Source organism: Strigops habroptila, chromosome 8, assembly GCF_004027225.2.
Source record: "Strigops habroptila isolate Jane chromosome 8, bStrHab1.2.pri, whole genome shotgun sequence".
Taxonomy (NCBI): Eukaryota; Metazoa; Chordata; class Aves; order Psittaciformes; family Psittacidae; genus Strigops; species Strigops habroptila.
This window is the reverse complement of record NC_044284.2, coordinates 34,080,822-34,098,279: the sequence shown is the minus strand read 5'-3', so window position 1 is coordinate 34,098,279 and position 17,458 is coordinate 34,080,822. Positions and strand designations below refer to the sequence as shown.

General features: G+C 39.2%; 1 long non-coding RNA gene across 1 annotated transcript in view; it reads right to left on the bottom strand.

Moving 5' to 3' along the window:
• LOC115612277 overlaps nt 1-17,458 on the bottom strand; it is a 49,183-nt gene that overhangs the window by 13,867 nt on the left and 17,858 nt on the right. The window contains exons 4-6 of the long non-coding RNA XR_003992923.1: nt 14,869-14,943; nt 12,381-12,586; nt 7,544-7,717 (exon numbers count right to left, since the gene is read on the bottom strand). This is a non-coding gene — a long non-coding RNA (uncharacterized LOC115612277). The remainder of the gene's footprint in view (nt 1-7,543; nt 7,718-12,380; nt 12,587-14,868; nt 14,944-17,458) is intronic.

Sequence of the window (17,458 nt, the reverse complement as noted above, 5' to 3'; positions counted from 1 at the left end):
GTTCAGTGTTCCACAGGGGAAGAAGAAATGAGAAACACATGACAGCAGTGACCACCATGTGGGCTAAATCCCAGCCGCTGATGCCAAAGACGTTCAGACACTGACTTCTGTAACAACAACAGCTAGGAGCTTTGGAAGATGAGACCTTCATGGAGTAGTAAAATCAATTGACAATAAAGATGCTTATTCTCCTTAATCCTGTAGGGACCATGTTACATGAAGTATGCTGTTTAGTAAACTCTTCAGCAACAACAAAAATCAGTCTCCAAAATGTTTGAAATCCTCTTGATACTAGCAATACTTTGCTTTTATACCGTCTAGGTTTATACCAAATAGAAAATCCTTAAAAGGATAATGCTGAGGAGCACACAGCAAATGTAAAGTTTGGGCTGAATGTTCTGATTGCTGGTTCAAGTTCCTGACTTATCCAACAGTTTATTTTGCAACTACATTTTATCAGGATTTTTTGGGTGGTTTTCCAGTTGCTTTTTCTAATCACTTTCCACTATAATCCTCTGCCTCATTTTCCCCATTGAAAAATGAACGTCACTAACTTTTCAACAAGATAAGATGAAGCTTCATTTGTTAGTGTTTGCAAAGCAATTTGCAATGATTGGTTTGTAGCTGTGCTAAGTGTACTATTAATAAAGTAATTAGATAAAATAAATAAGGAATGAATTACGTGGATTCTGATAAAAGGCAACTGGTAACAAGGCGAGAATTTTGCCCATTATTGGAGCACATAGCTCCATAGGCAAATTAAAACAAGGGCTCTGTCCTCAGAGTTTTGGGCAATCCAGGCTACGTAATTGATTTGAGAAGAGCTACTCCAGGCTACTGTGTAATTACAGAAGTATTCACTCTTCTGGCTCCCACTCTCCTTGTCATGTTCTACCTCATTGCCCTTTATGCTAAAGCCTTTGTTGATGAGGAGACGGAAGCAGTAAGGACAAATAAAGCAATTAGCAGGTAGGGGAATGCTACCACTGTTTAAGGATAACACACAGCTTTTACTGAGACATTTACTAAGTAGAAGTCTAGAGCCTGCAGGTCAGAAGGAAAATACAGGTAATCCAGAAAAACAAACAAATTAAAAAATAAATAAATAAAAAGACTGTTCCTCATATGTATGTGTCATTCAAGAAGTCTTGGCAGGAGGAAAACAATAGTCTATATCAAAACCATAATGATTTTACTTTGAATAACTATATTTTAGTGAGATTAGCTTCCAACTTTGTAAATATTTTTTTTTTCTCACTAGTCTCATCACCAGAATTCTTTTCTCTCTTATTTCAAGTTTGCATTGGCAGTAAGCAAACACTACTTTTTGAAGGGCTAAAAATCTCATTTTAAATTGCTGTAAAGCCAGCCGGGAGAGGGAGCCAAGACCTCGAACAAACCTTTCTTCCTGGCTCTCGAGACCCTGGGAAGGAAGCTGAGCCATTTTGGCAGGGGCTCCACTAAGATCACAGGGTCTGTGTGAAGGTATTGCATGAGGAAGAGACAAAAGTGACTGGGAGACAAAATAACATATGGTATCCCCAAGCATCAAATGTTGGATGACTCATGGTGTAAGGAAGAGAAGATGGCAGAAAGATAAAGAAGAACTAGTGAAAATAGGGAAACTGTAGTTTCTCGCTTTTAATGTTTCCATTGTTCATCAGGAGACTAGTTTATGAGGTTATATTCTGTGTACTCTAGTTCTCTTCATAACTTGCTATCAGTTGAATTTGAGGCAGGTATGAAGAAAATGATAGATTTTCTGCAAAGTGTAGCAGATTAAAATTATGGCAGGTCTAAACCTGTTTCAGAACTGCAACGCCAGGCACTGAAATGCATAGAGGTACTGCTGCTTCTCCAAAGACACCCCAGTGGAGTCTGAGTTCTGATCTCCAGAAAAAAAGTCCAAGCTATTCTTGGTCTCCATAATACACTGATGAAGGTGTTAGGAAATTACTATGGTGCAAGGAAATTACTAAGATTAGTGGGGAAAGAAATTCTGCAAACCAAACAAAAAGAAACCCCAACACCTAAATAACCCCACCAACAACATGAGGGGAAAACCAAACACATTTTAAATTTTTAAGTGGAGAAACATAAGAGATTAAGAGGATAATTTAATTCAGGACCATTTGTGATATATTTCTCCCTGAAAATCTAGAAAAGATGAGAAAATTCTGATTCCACTTTTATGTTCTTAATTTTTTTCCATTTCTCAGCTTTCGATGTTTATAAAAATAATCTTTCTTCCTTTACGTCTAGTAGGAATTAAAAAATAAAAGATACTGAGACTCGTCTGTAATGGAGAGAGCAATCACCAAGAAAATTGTAAAAGTCTTTTTTGCTAACTAAACTGAAAATTGTGTTTCAAACTAAACTTAAAAAAAAGGGTTAATTTTAACTCTTATCTTTACATTTAACTCTGAAATAACTTAAAAAAGTCAAACTTGAAGTGTATATTTTTTTTCTAACAGTCTGTAGGAAATTTTTTCTTCAAATATTTTTAACAAATTTTTTATTGTGATCTTTTACAACATTTGTAGACTAAGATAACAAATTAGTTCCTTACTACTGACTTCATTTTTTTCTGTATTGTTTTGTATTCTTTTTCCCCATTGTGCAGGTAGCACTTCTCAGAAGTGCATCCAAAATAAACTAATGATGAATAGTGATGAACAGAATTGAAAACTAGAAGAACTTTTTCCCTATTCTTATGTTAAAGATCAAAGTATTTGGATTGGAGACAAACACACTACATTTGATTTTCTCTTTATAAAAGCCTAGCAGTGTTTCTTCAGGCACTTTACCCAAGCTATGAGATGTTGAGTTTCTTGGAGATGTTTCAGAAGAGCAGCCCAGAGGCTAGAAGTCAGTGGAGAAACTTCTCTCAACTCTTTTCAGGCAGCTCAGGGGCAGCAACTTAATATATGTGCCTAAAGATAGATGCCAGGAGCATTTTTCACTTCTTGTGATCTTTGTAGAGCATGATCTTCCTCAAGCAACACTGGTATCAATTTACAGAAGAGAAAACTGAGGCACAGGGGGAAGCAAACCTGCATGGAAATGGCTAGCTGGAGATTTGAACCAAATCTCTGAAATCCCATTGTGGTGCTCTCTCATTGAACCGCATCATACTGTGGTGTAGGGAAACCTATCCTGCCACACTTGCTTTGTATGTAAACACAAAATTTAATTTCCCACACTTTACAACCTGGCCACGTGCTGCCAAACTCTATCAATTACTGTGTTTCCAACAAGTGGGAACAAAAGGCAGAGGTTGCTGTATGAACATACCTTTTCAGTGGCTGCATGGTAGCATCAGAAGCACAGGCATGAATCCCCACAGCTGTAAATCTTGTTTAAAGTCAGGGGGATTTTCATGTCTGTTATTAAATGTTCAATTACACTCCACAAGCAACAACAGAAGCAAACTGATAAAAAAATATGGTAAGACACAATAGGTTTTGAGCAAAGGAGACTGCTAAAATATGTTTGTGAAGAGAGCCTGGAATTATTTGAATAATGAACAAATCTGTAAAAATCAAAACCTGTTTGCAGGAGAGTAACAGAGGAAAGGGCAGAATTGGTTGAATGAATTATGCATTACAAATCATTTAACAAGCACTGATATCTATAAAGATAATGATTCTAATGTAAATAACAAGCCTTTAATATTAATGCAGCCTTAATAGACTGAAGAATCTGAAATGGTGAGTAAAAATTAAAACATCTCCTAAGTGTTTTTCAGGAAAAAACAGATTTATTAAAATGTCACAAACCCAAAGCAGTATCACTTCATGCTAGTTTTGATACTCCTTTACTCCACTGTAAAGGATCCTGTCTGTCCTAATGCTGAGGTATGGACAGAAAAAACACCTCTAATTCACAGTGATACCAGAAAAGTAAAATCAGAGCCTTCTGAACTTCCTAGATATTATAGAGACTCAAACAGTGACAAAACTGAATATTTCACTTTCCTCTCTGCTTTGAGATAAGGATCTCTGTACTGACTTGGTGCAATCACAGCAGCGAGTGGAGAAAGGAAATGAAAAGCCTATTCCCCTCCCCTACTTGCACATAGTTACATGTGGGAAAAAGAGAGAGAGACTATAGAAAACTCTGTGCAATCACAGCTGGGCTGTTAATTGCTTTGCCCTGTGCACACCTTGTTGCTCCTCTGCAATAAGAAATGGCAACCCATCCCAGCAGTCTCAAGGCTGTTTTCGTATTCACCTCTGTTATTTTCATGTCACCGAAATGCCCATGTGATGTCACAGGCATGACACTGTCTAGGCTCCTGTGGATGACAGCAGTACCGAAAGTCAGGGAGTGATAGTGTGACCGAGAAAGGATTGGGTTTCTCAAACCCCTTTGTGTTATATCAAGGTTACAGCCAGGGAAAAATGTTGGTTCACAGTAACAGATAGAACTGAATGCACCGCCACATACCTAGCCACTGATCACAACAGCAGAAGGCCCAGCTGTTAGAGAAAACCAAACTTTCCTAACAAATCTGTCTCTTTCATACCTAGCTCTCCAATTCCTAGAGTTTCCACATGTACCTTTAGGAGACAAGGTTGCTGTGTCCATTTTTCTTCTGCGTGGCCATGGATTTCAGCAACACCTACTTACTTGGAGGACTGATCTGGTACAGTTACCTGGCTCAATTCAGATGCAAAACTGGCATGTACTGTGACACTATATCAAATTGCACAAAACCTGCAAAATATGTTGGGTTTTTTTTTAACAAATTAAACTTGACCCTCACGATATCAATATAGTGGCAACTACCCCTGCAGGATATAAAACTAGCACCATCTATAAAAGCTTCCATTAATGCTGTAGGTTTCTAGTCCCAGTAATGGTCATTTCGTCTGAACATGTGGGAATAAACCCAAACCATAATAAGACTTAAAAAGCATTCAATGCATATTTGTCCATAAACACACCATATAAATAAAAGCTCTTTAAAAAAAATGTGTCAAATGAATCAATGTGTATTGTATTGTGGAATAATAATATCCCAGACCACATGTGTTGCTGAAGTAAATAACTTTAGTGAGTATAATAGCATTTTCCATTTTGTGGAAGAGCTTGTATTTTGATCTGTTGATGAAGGACTGCCCCTGAGGAAGTCAATGACAAGAGTTCCCCAGGTTTAAAAGGAGAAGGAAAAATGTGTAAACGATTTGGCCGCAAATAAGGAAACAAAAGGGGTTTTTTTCCCCTTTCTCCTAGTGTGAGTGAATGCTGAATACAAAGCCAGTTGAAGACAGTGGAAAGATTTGCTCTTTGCTTCAGCAACTTCGGATCTGGCTCTAAGCATGTATGTGTGAGATAAATTTTGGCACTACTGGAAACCCCACCTCATACCTCCCACTGCGAATATGTCATCTTTCTATGTGCTCATGCATGCCAAAGCTTTATCTCTTTTGAAATATTGCCCAGAATCAAGCTATGTTTACTCAAGTAATAGGGACATTCACCTATATGCAATAACTTCTTCAGTGGAGAGACTGTCTTTCTGCAGTTGTACTTTGGAGTTTGTTCCCAGTTTTGCTTTTCTTTTTCTAACTTGATGGTTTTATCCAGGTTTGACAACTGGGTTGGATTTTTTTTTTTTTTTAAGTCACACACCTGGAATTAGCTTTTTCTGACCAGAATTATAGTGCACCTGGAAATACTAAATCATTTTTATCTGTTTTTTTAGTGGTTTTGCACAATGGAATTTCATCTCTTTAAATCTTTCTTACCTTTTACAAAACTAAATTGCAGCTCTAGACAGAGCAGTTTATGAGCGTGTAGATACTGATATCATGAGATAGTTGTGCCTACTAGTGTCTGTTTCTACCAATCCTAGTAGTTAGCTGAGAACTACCTCTCAGGGTTTCTTTCCTCATCAGTGGCTCTGCTTACCTACATAACATATGGAAATGTGAGCATACACTTACGGCAGATTGTTTGCTATGTTTACACCAGTTCTAACACTAATCCCCATTAATGTTTGATATTGCTCCCAAAGAGTTTAAATAGATGTCAGGCCTCAGATCTATTGCATACACATCAGGCATCGTATAAACTTCAAACAGAAATATACTGAAACACTGTGGCGTGTCCTTTTTTTAACATCATGTTTACTGACTGGATTAACCACATCAAATGTATGCAAAGCCCTGCTACTTTCATGATTTCTGTCATCACATTTAAGAGTTCTATTTTCAAGAAAAACATAAACCAGTTTTGCATCACCTTAGGAGTCCAGCTTCTTGCTTCTGCTCTCAGTTTCTTCCATTTATCAAACATGTCTGTGAGTGCAAAGTGAAAGAACAGCCAGATGCATGCAAAAACCATAAAACTTTCTTCCTTTCTATTAAAGAATACCAGACACAGGCCACATCATCTGCATTTTGCTGCAGAACAATAACCATGAGTGTCATGGCAAAGTTTGCCCATCCAGCGGCAGCCTGGGTGCCCTGACTTCTTAGAAAATATTTAGCTGCTGTGAGGAGGGATGTCGTCCCTTTTGCAAGGGCAAATGGGAACTGCCTGAGGACCATGGAAATGCAAAGTTCCAGGTACATCCCCAGCTCAAGCTGCTCCCAAGATCAGCTTTCCCCATATGAGCTATATGTACTTGCTGGAACTTTATGTTACACTCGAGAGAAGTCTTGAGACCTTAATTCTTTGTACACCATGTGGAGAAGGAAGCTGGTCAGGCCTCCTCCATGCCAGGTGTTACCCTTCCCTCTTAGTTCCCTTCCTCAATTACTCTGATTATTTCACATGAGGTTGTTTATCAGGCTGATTATTTTGAAAATTACTGTCTCAGAGGCTTTCCTCTCCACCAAACCACCTCTGTCTGAGGTATTTGGGACACAATTACTTTGCATTTAGAGGACCATTTCTCGTTATACATTTATATGGTGCCCAATTCAACAGGACCCTGATCTTAGCTGGAGCCTTTCTGAAACCCTTATATTGTCATAAAAGCAATAGCAACAACATTCAGCTATAAAAATCACCAGTACAAGCAAGCAACACGGTGTAAGAGTGCTTGGGGACGTCAGACAGTCAAGAGCAGAAAGTTGTTATTGAGGTACACTTGTAATTGAACAGAGCTGATCTGCTCCTTTAGGCTACAAACAACTAATTATTACTTCAGCCAACCACAGAAAAAGTAAAAAAAGCTGTAGACACAGACATATCTATTAAAATATAGTGTTGTTTAGTAACAAAAATAATTGGACTTCACAAGTTACTATATTTTGCGGCAGGGGATAATTTTATGTTAAACGACTAAGCTGTGCCTCAACCTTTGCTAGGCTCATTATATCCTTTAAGTAGTTCAAGTTTCCAGATAACCAGTAGCAGAACCAGGTAAGCAGGCAAAATTGGTATGGCTGGGAAAATTTGTATCTGTCACACAGGTCTGGTTCCCACACACTCTGGTTACATCATTACTTAGTCTGTTAACTAGGAAACCAATTAGGCCAGAGAGCTACCGTCAGGTGACCAAAAACTGAAAATGGACAAGAAACCCTACCTGAAAGATGAGATTTCAGCAGAGGCCCTCAGATAGCTGACTCCTCTTCTGCTGCACTGCAATTTTCGTATTTCATTTCACCTTTGCTTTCAGGCTCAGCTCTGAGGTCCCACAGATTGATGGTTGAAGGAGCCTTGTTTCTCCCCCCAACAGGTGCACTGAGAAAATTGTTTCCTGCATCAAAAATTACACAAAATTATGTAATAATTTCTCTCATTTACTCTGGAAAATTTCCTTCTCCACACCTTTTAATGTACAGGGTGAGAACAAGGCAGTAACTACAGAACTGAATGCTGCACTGTAGGTAACATTATTTAATCTTAAAGGAAAAAGGTGTGTAAGATGAGGGTGTAGCTAAAGTTTCAGGGCACAAACATCTTCAACAACTATTTTTTGTCTCCTGAAAATGTTGAAGACATTTCTCCATGCACTGAGGAAGCGCAAAGGCAGGTGAGCTCACCCTCAGGAGAAAAGGTGCATGGGCAGAGGAGACCAGCATGGGGCATGGTGGGAACCACAAGGTGAAAGCCAGCTTCCTGTAAAGCATGCGTAAGAAGGGCACATGCATATACATGTAAATAAATACACCTAAGCTCACACTATCATTGATCTAGCTGTAGTATTATTACACATATGAAAAAGACAGCTTACATGGCTATAATACATTTTTACATGCATATATTATAGACACATACACATTGTATATAAATGTATCTGTATTGCATTCTACAAGTGATGCAGTTATTTTCTATATTGCAAATCTTTCCAGATTCTGACATCGTCTGAAGAGGTCACAGATTTGCTAAGACCTTGCTCATATCTACAGAAAACCTGCAAACACCTCCAATACCTTAGCTCCAGACCAAGAGCACTAACAAGCCACATGCTCTTTCTCTATCTTCTTGTTCAGATGTTTTCTGTTGGACAATGAGGAAGAAGGAAAGAGTTGCTTAAAACGTCACCTCAAAAGCCTCAGGAAGAGACTTCATGCACAAGGTGAGGACAGGCTGAGGGCATGGGGGACCCTCACCCATCTGAGGATCATATTAAGCTACAGCACTACTAATGTTTGATCAGTAGTACAATGCTATTGGTTTAAAGATTTTTTTGCCTCGATGTAGTCCTCTTAATTTCTGATGGCCTGTAGTCTTCGTTGGTTTTGGAAAATGATCATCAGAGGAAGTAAATGAATCAGAAATACTTTCCCAATGATTTTGCTGAGCACATGATTTGATCACTGTGCAGAGAAGAGCATACTAGTCTCTGCCTGACGTCTGCCAACCCAGGGAACCAGGCTCTTGAATGTTTTCCAGCACAAGCAACTCATTATTCATTCATGCTGCAGGTCCTCTGTACATGCTGTTACTAATATTAGGTTTCAACAGAGTAATGAGCAACAGCAATAGGTTAACTGTGTTAATATATTTCAAATAATGTTTGAAATATTAAATTTGAGTTTGGATTTTTAATTAGGGCCTGAGCAGGGTATTGACAATCTTCCTACTGTTTTGCAGGCAGCAAGCAAATAAGATTGGGATTGTTCTGATCTGAACACTGAAAGCCAGTCTGATTTTAGGGGATGGATCTGAAATATAACACCAAACTTTAAAGCATTGTGGAAGTTTGACTCTGGGTTCTGCAGCCAGACTTTGACCCATCCCTATACTAAAAGGCGACTTTTGATACGGGACTGCAGGAAAAGTAAATAGTTGTGAGACCAGCTCTCATGGATATGTTTTGTAACATGCTGTGAGTGAGCTGCCCAGGGACAGTTTGACTCTCAAGGATGCCACTGTTATTAAATAAAGGGAACATGGTGTAGCTGAGCATAGTGAAAAAGGATTGTTGTGGTATAAATCTATATTATAAGGATATATACAGTAGGGAAAAAATAAAATAAATAAATAAAAAAACCCTCAGGCAAGCTATGGGTCACAAAATCCTATAGGATTTCAAAATTCTTCCCACTGCTGTGCTTCACACAGGAGTCAGCATCTCTTTCTTGGTTGTATATATATGTGTGTGTGTGTATATATATACATATATATATACAAGGACTCATTTAAAATCTGAGCTGGGCAAATTCCTAGGACCTTTTTTCTGTGAGCATGCCGTGCATATTTCTGAATGCACTCCCCCTGCAATGAAGATTTTGCCATTCTGGAACTCACTCCTCCCACTTGGTCTGTTTGAGCCTGAATACATTGACCTATGGGGCACATTGCAAAGCCTAACTATTTTCCCAGGATTTTTCTGAATGAATGACTTGAGTAGGTAGACAGAACATTTCATTTGTACAGTACGTGAAGGCTTTTAATTAATAATGTTCCCATTTGAATGCCTATTGTATTTTTTAATGCGCTTTCTACATACGCCCAGAGCATTGGATAACTTCAACATTTTTTTTCAATTAAAACCCAAGTAATGTCACAACAATGCGGCATTGCTGCAATGTGGCACCAGTCTTCTTTTCATGATAGCTTTATATAGTGTCTAGAGCAGTATCTCCTGATCTGGACCATGACTTCTAGATGCCAGCACCTAGCTAGCACCATCCAAGCTATAGCAGGTCTCAAGGAGATGAAACCTCACATCAGTTGGAGAGTTTGACAGTGCTGATCATCACTGTAGGATTGGGGATGTTCTACATACAGTGACGTTAGAGAAGTGCTTAGGCACCTCATGGAGGTTTTATCTCCTTCCTTTCTGGATTTGGAGCTCTTGAGAGATTGGGTCTTTTCTTGGATATGTTGAACGTTCTTACTTTTAGAACAAAAGAATCAGCATGGTGAGTCTTCTCATAGCAGAAGGGGTTTGTTCCTTGAAAAGGTCTTAATAGGAATTGAAATTGGTACTGGTTCCAACAGTTACAATTCTATGTCTGCTTTGGTCCTTCCCAAAATACCCTGGCATAGACTGAAAACAAACATTTAAGGTTTTCATTTCAAAATATCTCTTAATTTCAAATTACCTACAGAGCTATTTATTTAGTTGTTTCGTCCAGCTGGTGATCTGTGGATCAAATCTGACTCAGGAAAATGCTTCTATACAGCCCAGTTCTTTTTCCCTGTGAGAGATGCAGGCAGATTTACTATAATACATACTTCTGAAACACAAGTACATCCTTCTGTGCCTAGTCACCACACCTGTCCTGGACATGTTCATGCAGAAGAGGGTTTGTGTGCATGGAGGAGGCACAGAGCAGATAGCATCACCCTATCAGCATAGCCATATGGGTGACATTTTTCTGATTTCAGTTTGGTAATGATTTTTTTTTTTAATTCACACCTGGGCTGGTGACAAATATTTTGAGAAAAAGATGAGGGTGCTGCCAGCAAACTGGAGTACTACTGCACAACTCATTATATTTAAGCTGTTTTCTTGATGAAGAGAGTTGTTGTGCAAAGACGAGTATCCAACAGGCTTTTTCCACACACTGTATTTGTCCTTGTTGTTTTAGTTCTCTTTTTGTTTTGCTGCTGTTTCTTTGAGTTACCACCCTTCCTGAAAGGCTTAAAAAGCCCTCCTGCCACCTCTGCTTTTTCATTCCTTTTCAATGACTAGGCTACAAAAATTGATTATGATTAGTTACTGCAAGGTGCAGTTACTGCCATAGGGCCTTCCCTCCAGGATCAGGCCAGTGCGGAGCAAAGGACCAGGTGAACTCAAACCTGTCACCAGAATCTTAATGCAGAGCTCCTTTGAGAAACACCATGGACAACCACACTGTTTTTCTTCATCTCTGAAAACCCTCTAAGAACCTTACACTTAAATCAGGTATTGTACAAGCTTCCTTACGTAGCTCTGTCAATGCACCACAACGCTGACCTGCAGTATTCTTGTATTTCTATCGCCCTCAGGAAAGACAGCATGGTTTGTACTGAATGGTGAGAAGAGCTCATATTGGTACAAATTCTGCCCTTACATGAGGATTCGCAAAGGTCAGTTACAAGGAGAGGGCTGGATTTTGCTTTAAGCCAAGATAAAACACCACCTTCCAGAAGAAAAGGGCTGATGAGGTGCTTTATTCCACTAAGTAACTACTCTATTGCAGGTACAAAGACCAGCATCTTATTCTATTTCTATGTGCTTATTTACATGATGCACGTTCTTCTGAATTAAAGGCCTTTAAATTTCCACTGCTTTTGCAGTCCAGGGAATATTTTGATTGGAAAACCCCCATACTTTACAGCATGAATGAGAGCAAGTGCACACATATATATGAGAGGAATAAACATTTTTAGACCCAAAAGCCCTTTCTGTACAAAAATAAATATGTGCTCAAAAAAATTAATTTACACAAACTGCTCTCAGGCAATTAAAATTTCTATGCAAAGGAATGAAGTGCAACCACATCTTTAAAGCATCCAACATTTTGTACAATTGTTCAGGTATGCTTGCTGCTTCTGACACTGAGATACCACCAAGCATTTTATTGCGATTGTCTTTCCCTTAAGGACCTCTTTTGCAAATTCTCTTATCTGAATACATGCTATGGCAGAGAGTGATATGACTGAATTATTGAATTTATTTTGCAGTTATAAATTTGTACATAGAGTCTGAGAGGTGTGATGGGCAACCCCTGCTCTTCTCTGATTATGTTGAGTGTGAAGACGTCTGAGAGACAGCCTTACAATGACTCTGGGAAAGAACAGAAGGAATTGCTGACTCCAGAGTCTGCAGCATGCAGACAACGAGATAACACCATGTAGAGTCGCCTATGCAAAGTAAGCCACCCAGTTAGTGATAACCTAATACAGATGGATACCCGACTCCCAAGACTAGAAAAATACAAGTGATAGTCATGGGACAGTGGAAAATGTTTACAATGGCTTACCATGGGTGTTTATCACAATCAAATGCAGATCATTATTCTCCAGCTAAGTTGGACTGTAGTTTTCGTGTTCTTAGTTCCATACTACCCATGGATATTCATATAGCAACCATGGCTTGATATGTCCATTTCCATCACATCTGGTTGTGAGGTGGCTAGATCTGTATCAGATTGCTGAGCTGCACAAATGCTGCTTCCCAATTCAGTTGCTGCAAAACATTTTACATGAGTCTGAACAAAGAGATTCCAGCTGGTCCAGGCTGAAGCAACATGTTTGCTTCCTTCTCCCTTTCATCTCTAAGTTCATTCATGCTGAGAGCGGATATAATTGCTCTGTATAAATACATTCAGGTTAGGCACTAAAGCAAAAGAAAAGATACTTAAGCAAACGGACAATGATGACACAAGGACAAATGATTACTAATGAGCAGTCAACAAATTCAATCCATAAACTTAAGTTTCTTATTATCAGAAGTTCTTAAACACCTTTCCACTAAAACTTGGAAGAAAAAAAAAAATTCATCTGAAGCTTAATGAATATATAGACTATGAGATACGGTTGCTTACAACAGCAGAGGAATGGACACACTTGGTAATCTAGGAGATCCCTTCCACTCCTACGCAAATAGGGAACACAAAATCTAAATCACTGCCTGGAGTTTATATTAGTCTTGCATTTTATTTTTATTCCAGGCCCTTTGGAGTCTGACTTTTGTACTTTCAACCAAAGTTGATCTTGCAAAATCTGTTATAGATTCTTGCTGGTCAAATTTTAGAACCAACACCTAATCATTTTCCTTTCTGAATTACCAGATGTCTGCTACTTGAGCATGACCAACCCCATGGCTTATCCTCCCCAATTTCTGTGACTGGATTTTGAAGTCCTATGAAAGATTTTCTTGATCTGCCTTTTGCCCCACAAAGTAGATCCACAAAGATCTGTTATTATTCTTTTCTTGTGTCTCTTTACACCTGACCTGAAAAAGTACCCCTTCACAAACATATCATGTCATCATTCTATTCCAAAATACTTCCAATTAATTTCAGTCTTTGCAATGGACAACTACCTATTGCCTAGCATATTAAATACCAAGCATGGTAAATAAGAGCACTAAAGCCTATTATGGGAATTGGTTATGATATTAACAACCAGTTTTTCTGAACGGGGCTGAACTACCCTGAGACAATCTTCTTCCTACTTGTCACCCATGATTATGAGTTGGATGTAATTTCTGACCTGATTCTCTCATTAGGTCGTCATAGAATCATAGAATAGTTAGGGTTGGAAAGGATCTTAAGATCACCTAGTTCCAACCCCCCTGCCATGGGCAGGGACACCTCGCACTAAACCATGTCGCCCAAGGCTCTGTCCAGCCTGGCCTTGAACACCGCCAGGGATGGAGCATTCACAACTTCCTGGAGCAACCCATTCCATTGCCTCACCACCCTCACAGTAAAGAACTTCTTCCTTATACCTAGTCTAAACTTCCCCTGTTTAAGTTTGAAGTCACTACCTCTTGTCCTATCACTACAGTCCCTAATGAAGAGTCCCTCCCTAGCATCCTTGTAGGCCCCCTTCAGATACTGGAAGGCTGCTATGAGGTCTCCACGCAGCCTTCTCTTCTCCAGGCTGAACAGCCCCAACTTTCTCAGCCTGTCTTCATACGGGAGGTGCTCCAGCCCTCTTATCATCCTCGTGGCTCTCCTCTGGACTTGCTCCAACAGCTCCATGTCCTTTTTATGTTGAGGACACCAGAACTGTACACAATACTCCAAGTGAGGTGTCACGAGAGCAGCATACAGGGGCAGGATCACCTCCTTCGACCTGCTGGTCACGCTTCTTTTCTGCTGGTCATGCTTCAGCTCTGTTTAAACTTTACTAGTTCTCTCCCATTCCGCAAAGCTAAAGCTTCTGTAATCATCAGATTGCGCACTAAATGCTGAAATGTCCTTTTTTTCTGGGTTTGATGAGCACAGTTTTAACCTATTGCTATCCATCCATTCAGAATGCCGCTGCAAGAAACATCTTCGTCAATTGCCTGACCACATGACCCCATTTAGGTGCCCCTTAACTGCATTTCCCTTTTTTATCAGCCAATAAAAAATCTGCCTTTACTTTCAAAGATACTTTTATACACCTACTGCATCTTTTTCAGCCCCTAGACATGAGCTCCTTCTTGCCATCAACCCATGTATTGACTCCCTACCCTCACCTACTTGCTTGATTTTCCATTCCTTGTATATTCTGTTCCAGCCATCATCTCCTGAGAGCAGCTCTCTGGTAACATAAAATAATCTCATTATCCTTCTTCGAAACGCTGATGTAAACACTTCTGTCATGATGCCTAAAAAAAAATTGAGCCACAACTGCGAAGTTGTAGTTCTATGATTATTGTTTATTATGATGATCAATAGGGTTCAACTGTTTCTTTGTATGCCCTCCTATCTTGTTGCATATATACTTTGTAAATGGTCCAGGGAAATGACTGACCTCTTAATCTGTATTTATACAGGAGTTAGTTCAGTGGTATTCTGGTTCTTGACAAAGGCCTATGCTGGTGCTCAACTGTAACAACAGAAAAAATAACACTGTTAACGTCAGAAACACCATTCTTTCTTTTATTCCACCTACTGTCGTTCCCTCTCCAACAGTGAATCCAGTTCAGGGGTTTCTGGTCTTTCTATTGATGAAACTGGCCCTCTGGGACTCCTTCTGCTTTGTTGACACCCCTCATAATGTTTTTTTTCTCTGAAAGAAGAGAACATTCAATATGTTGAATGAAGAACTAGGATATTTTTAGTAAGAAGACCATGGAGGTGAGGTAATCCATAGAGCAAACTGAACATGTCCTACTGTGTTTGTAGTGAACGTAAAATAAGAAGGGAACCAGTGGAGCCATGATCTATTCCCAGGTCTCTTGTGCTTCTCTTGTGGCTACTTTGCTGATGAGGGCAAACCTCTTCACTCTTTTGGGAGTTCATTTACATTTGCGTTTTGATTGCCTTTCAGATTTCAACTAAAAACTTCTGAGGGAAGGGACAGTAACATCATCTTTTGAAGACCCTACCACAAACACTTTTAAGTGTTACTGCAACCTCCAGCACCACCATCTTTGGTATAACCCAGGTAGCAAAACTAGACCCTGAAAAGTGACCAGTCAAAAAGCCTCTCTTGTTAAGGAGGAAACTGAACCTTTTTTTGGGAAAGGTAGATATATCACAGAGCTGCGAGTCAGCAGCTCCCACACAGACTGTGGCAAAGGGCAGGCAGCAGTCAGCAGGGCCTTAGAGGGGTCAGAAAGAAGGATTTTCGGGTGCCTGCAACTCAAAGTCCCCAAGTCAACTGTAACCAGACATGGAAGCAAGGAGCTGCCTGCAAGGATTTTGTAGTCAGAGATTGATCTGTATATGACTGTTTTTCATTTCAGTTCTGACCTAGCTGCTTTGTACTTTCTCTCTTCAGAAAGCTATGCTTCTCAATTGTGCTCTGCACAAGCTGGCTTTCTGAGTTTAGAGCCTCCCAGTTTTCTCTGGAGAACACACTATAAGAGAAGGTCTAAAAGGCAGATCCACCTCAAAGCTCTGGCCAAACCAGAGTCATGCCATACGTCTACAGTACAAAATCCTTAATCTAACATTTTTCTTGTTTTCCATATGGCATAATAAGAAGGAAGAAGTGGAAAAATATTAAATATAACAGGGTATTTGTCTTGGTAATTCTGTACCCCATATACCAAAAGCACTTTAGTGCCATAATGACTACCTTTACTGAGAATAAGTTTAATGAGAAAATGAAAGCACGTGCCAACCAATTCACCAAAAGAGGTTTAACCAGTCTGCCAACAGGGTTCAGAGACTCCTGAGCTCTTTCCCTTCTCCATGATAGCCCTTAGGTAAATTTTTGCAGGAAATTCAAATACTTATGAACTGGTGGAGTTGCTGCTTCACAAGCCCTAACAAATGTAAACACTTCTGTTTCAGCACATCTGCCACTACAATACCTACAGCTTTTCCAGAACCAAAGGATTAACTTTATTGTGCATTTGCTCAGCAGATCTGGTAACACGATATTGTACTTCTAAGCATACAGATTACTCACAAGTTTCTGGATGCTACATCTTTAGATACTCACTCTACTTAAAGATAAGTGTTGAATCTTGCAATCCCAGAAACATTCAACTGATGTAAAAACCAGTTATACCAAGGGCCAGATGGATGCTATTTTTCCTCAGGTTATTTGGATATTCCAAACGTAATGGTTTTATTATTATTTCTTGCACTTTAATATTAAACAGATGCAGCTTGTTTGTAAAGGCTGCTGTGAGCCATTTTTTCTTTAGATTTATAAAATAAAACAACAAAGGATGTAAGGAGTTGGAATTTAGTTTTGTATTACTTTATCCTAAAAGAGAAATAAAGACATATTAACCTAGACATTTACTTTTTTTTTTTAAATATGATATATGTATAAAAGAAGATTTTATGAACATGTATAGAGAACTTCTAGAAACGAGGAGTTACGCCACAGACATCAATTATTCTACTTTATTTTTGGTGAGGGTAGACTCAAATCTAGAAAAAGTATATCTATGTATGTGTGTCTGTGTGTGCAGCTGAACACATCAGCCACATCATTAAATACTAAAACACTTATAGAAGCATTTTCCTGGAAAGTCAGATGCCATTTTATTTTCTGGTTTATTTTTCAGGATGGCCATCATCCTGTCCCAGTCTAGATACTAATCATTAGAAGTGCTGAGTTCTCACAATTTCCACCTGACCCCATAGCAGCTGAGAGTTCTGCACTGCTGTACCTTGGCCCTGTTGCCTAGTACTAGCAAGGCCTAAAGAGACTAAAATAAACATGCATTTATATTGAAGGAAGCAAAATGTGACTGACAACCCTCAGAGCAATTTGTCTGCTAATCAATTAGGAAGCTTCTCTCCTAACCTTTGTCTTCCCGTTCAGTTGACCTTTGCTGTGGAGTGTTTTGCCCTTTGACCTAAGGAGAACCTGAGCCTCCAAGTGGCTTTATTTAACCAAAATGTGTACTGTATACAACTGACTTCTTTGTATGTTA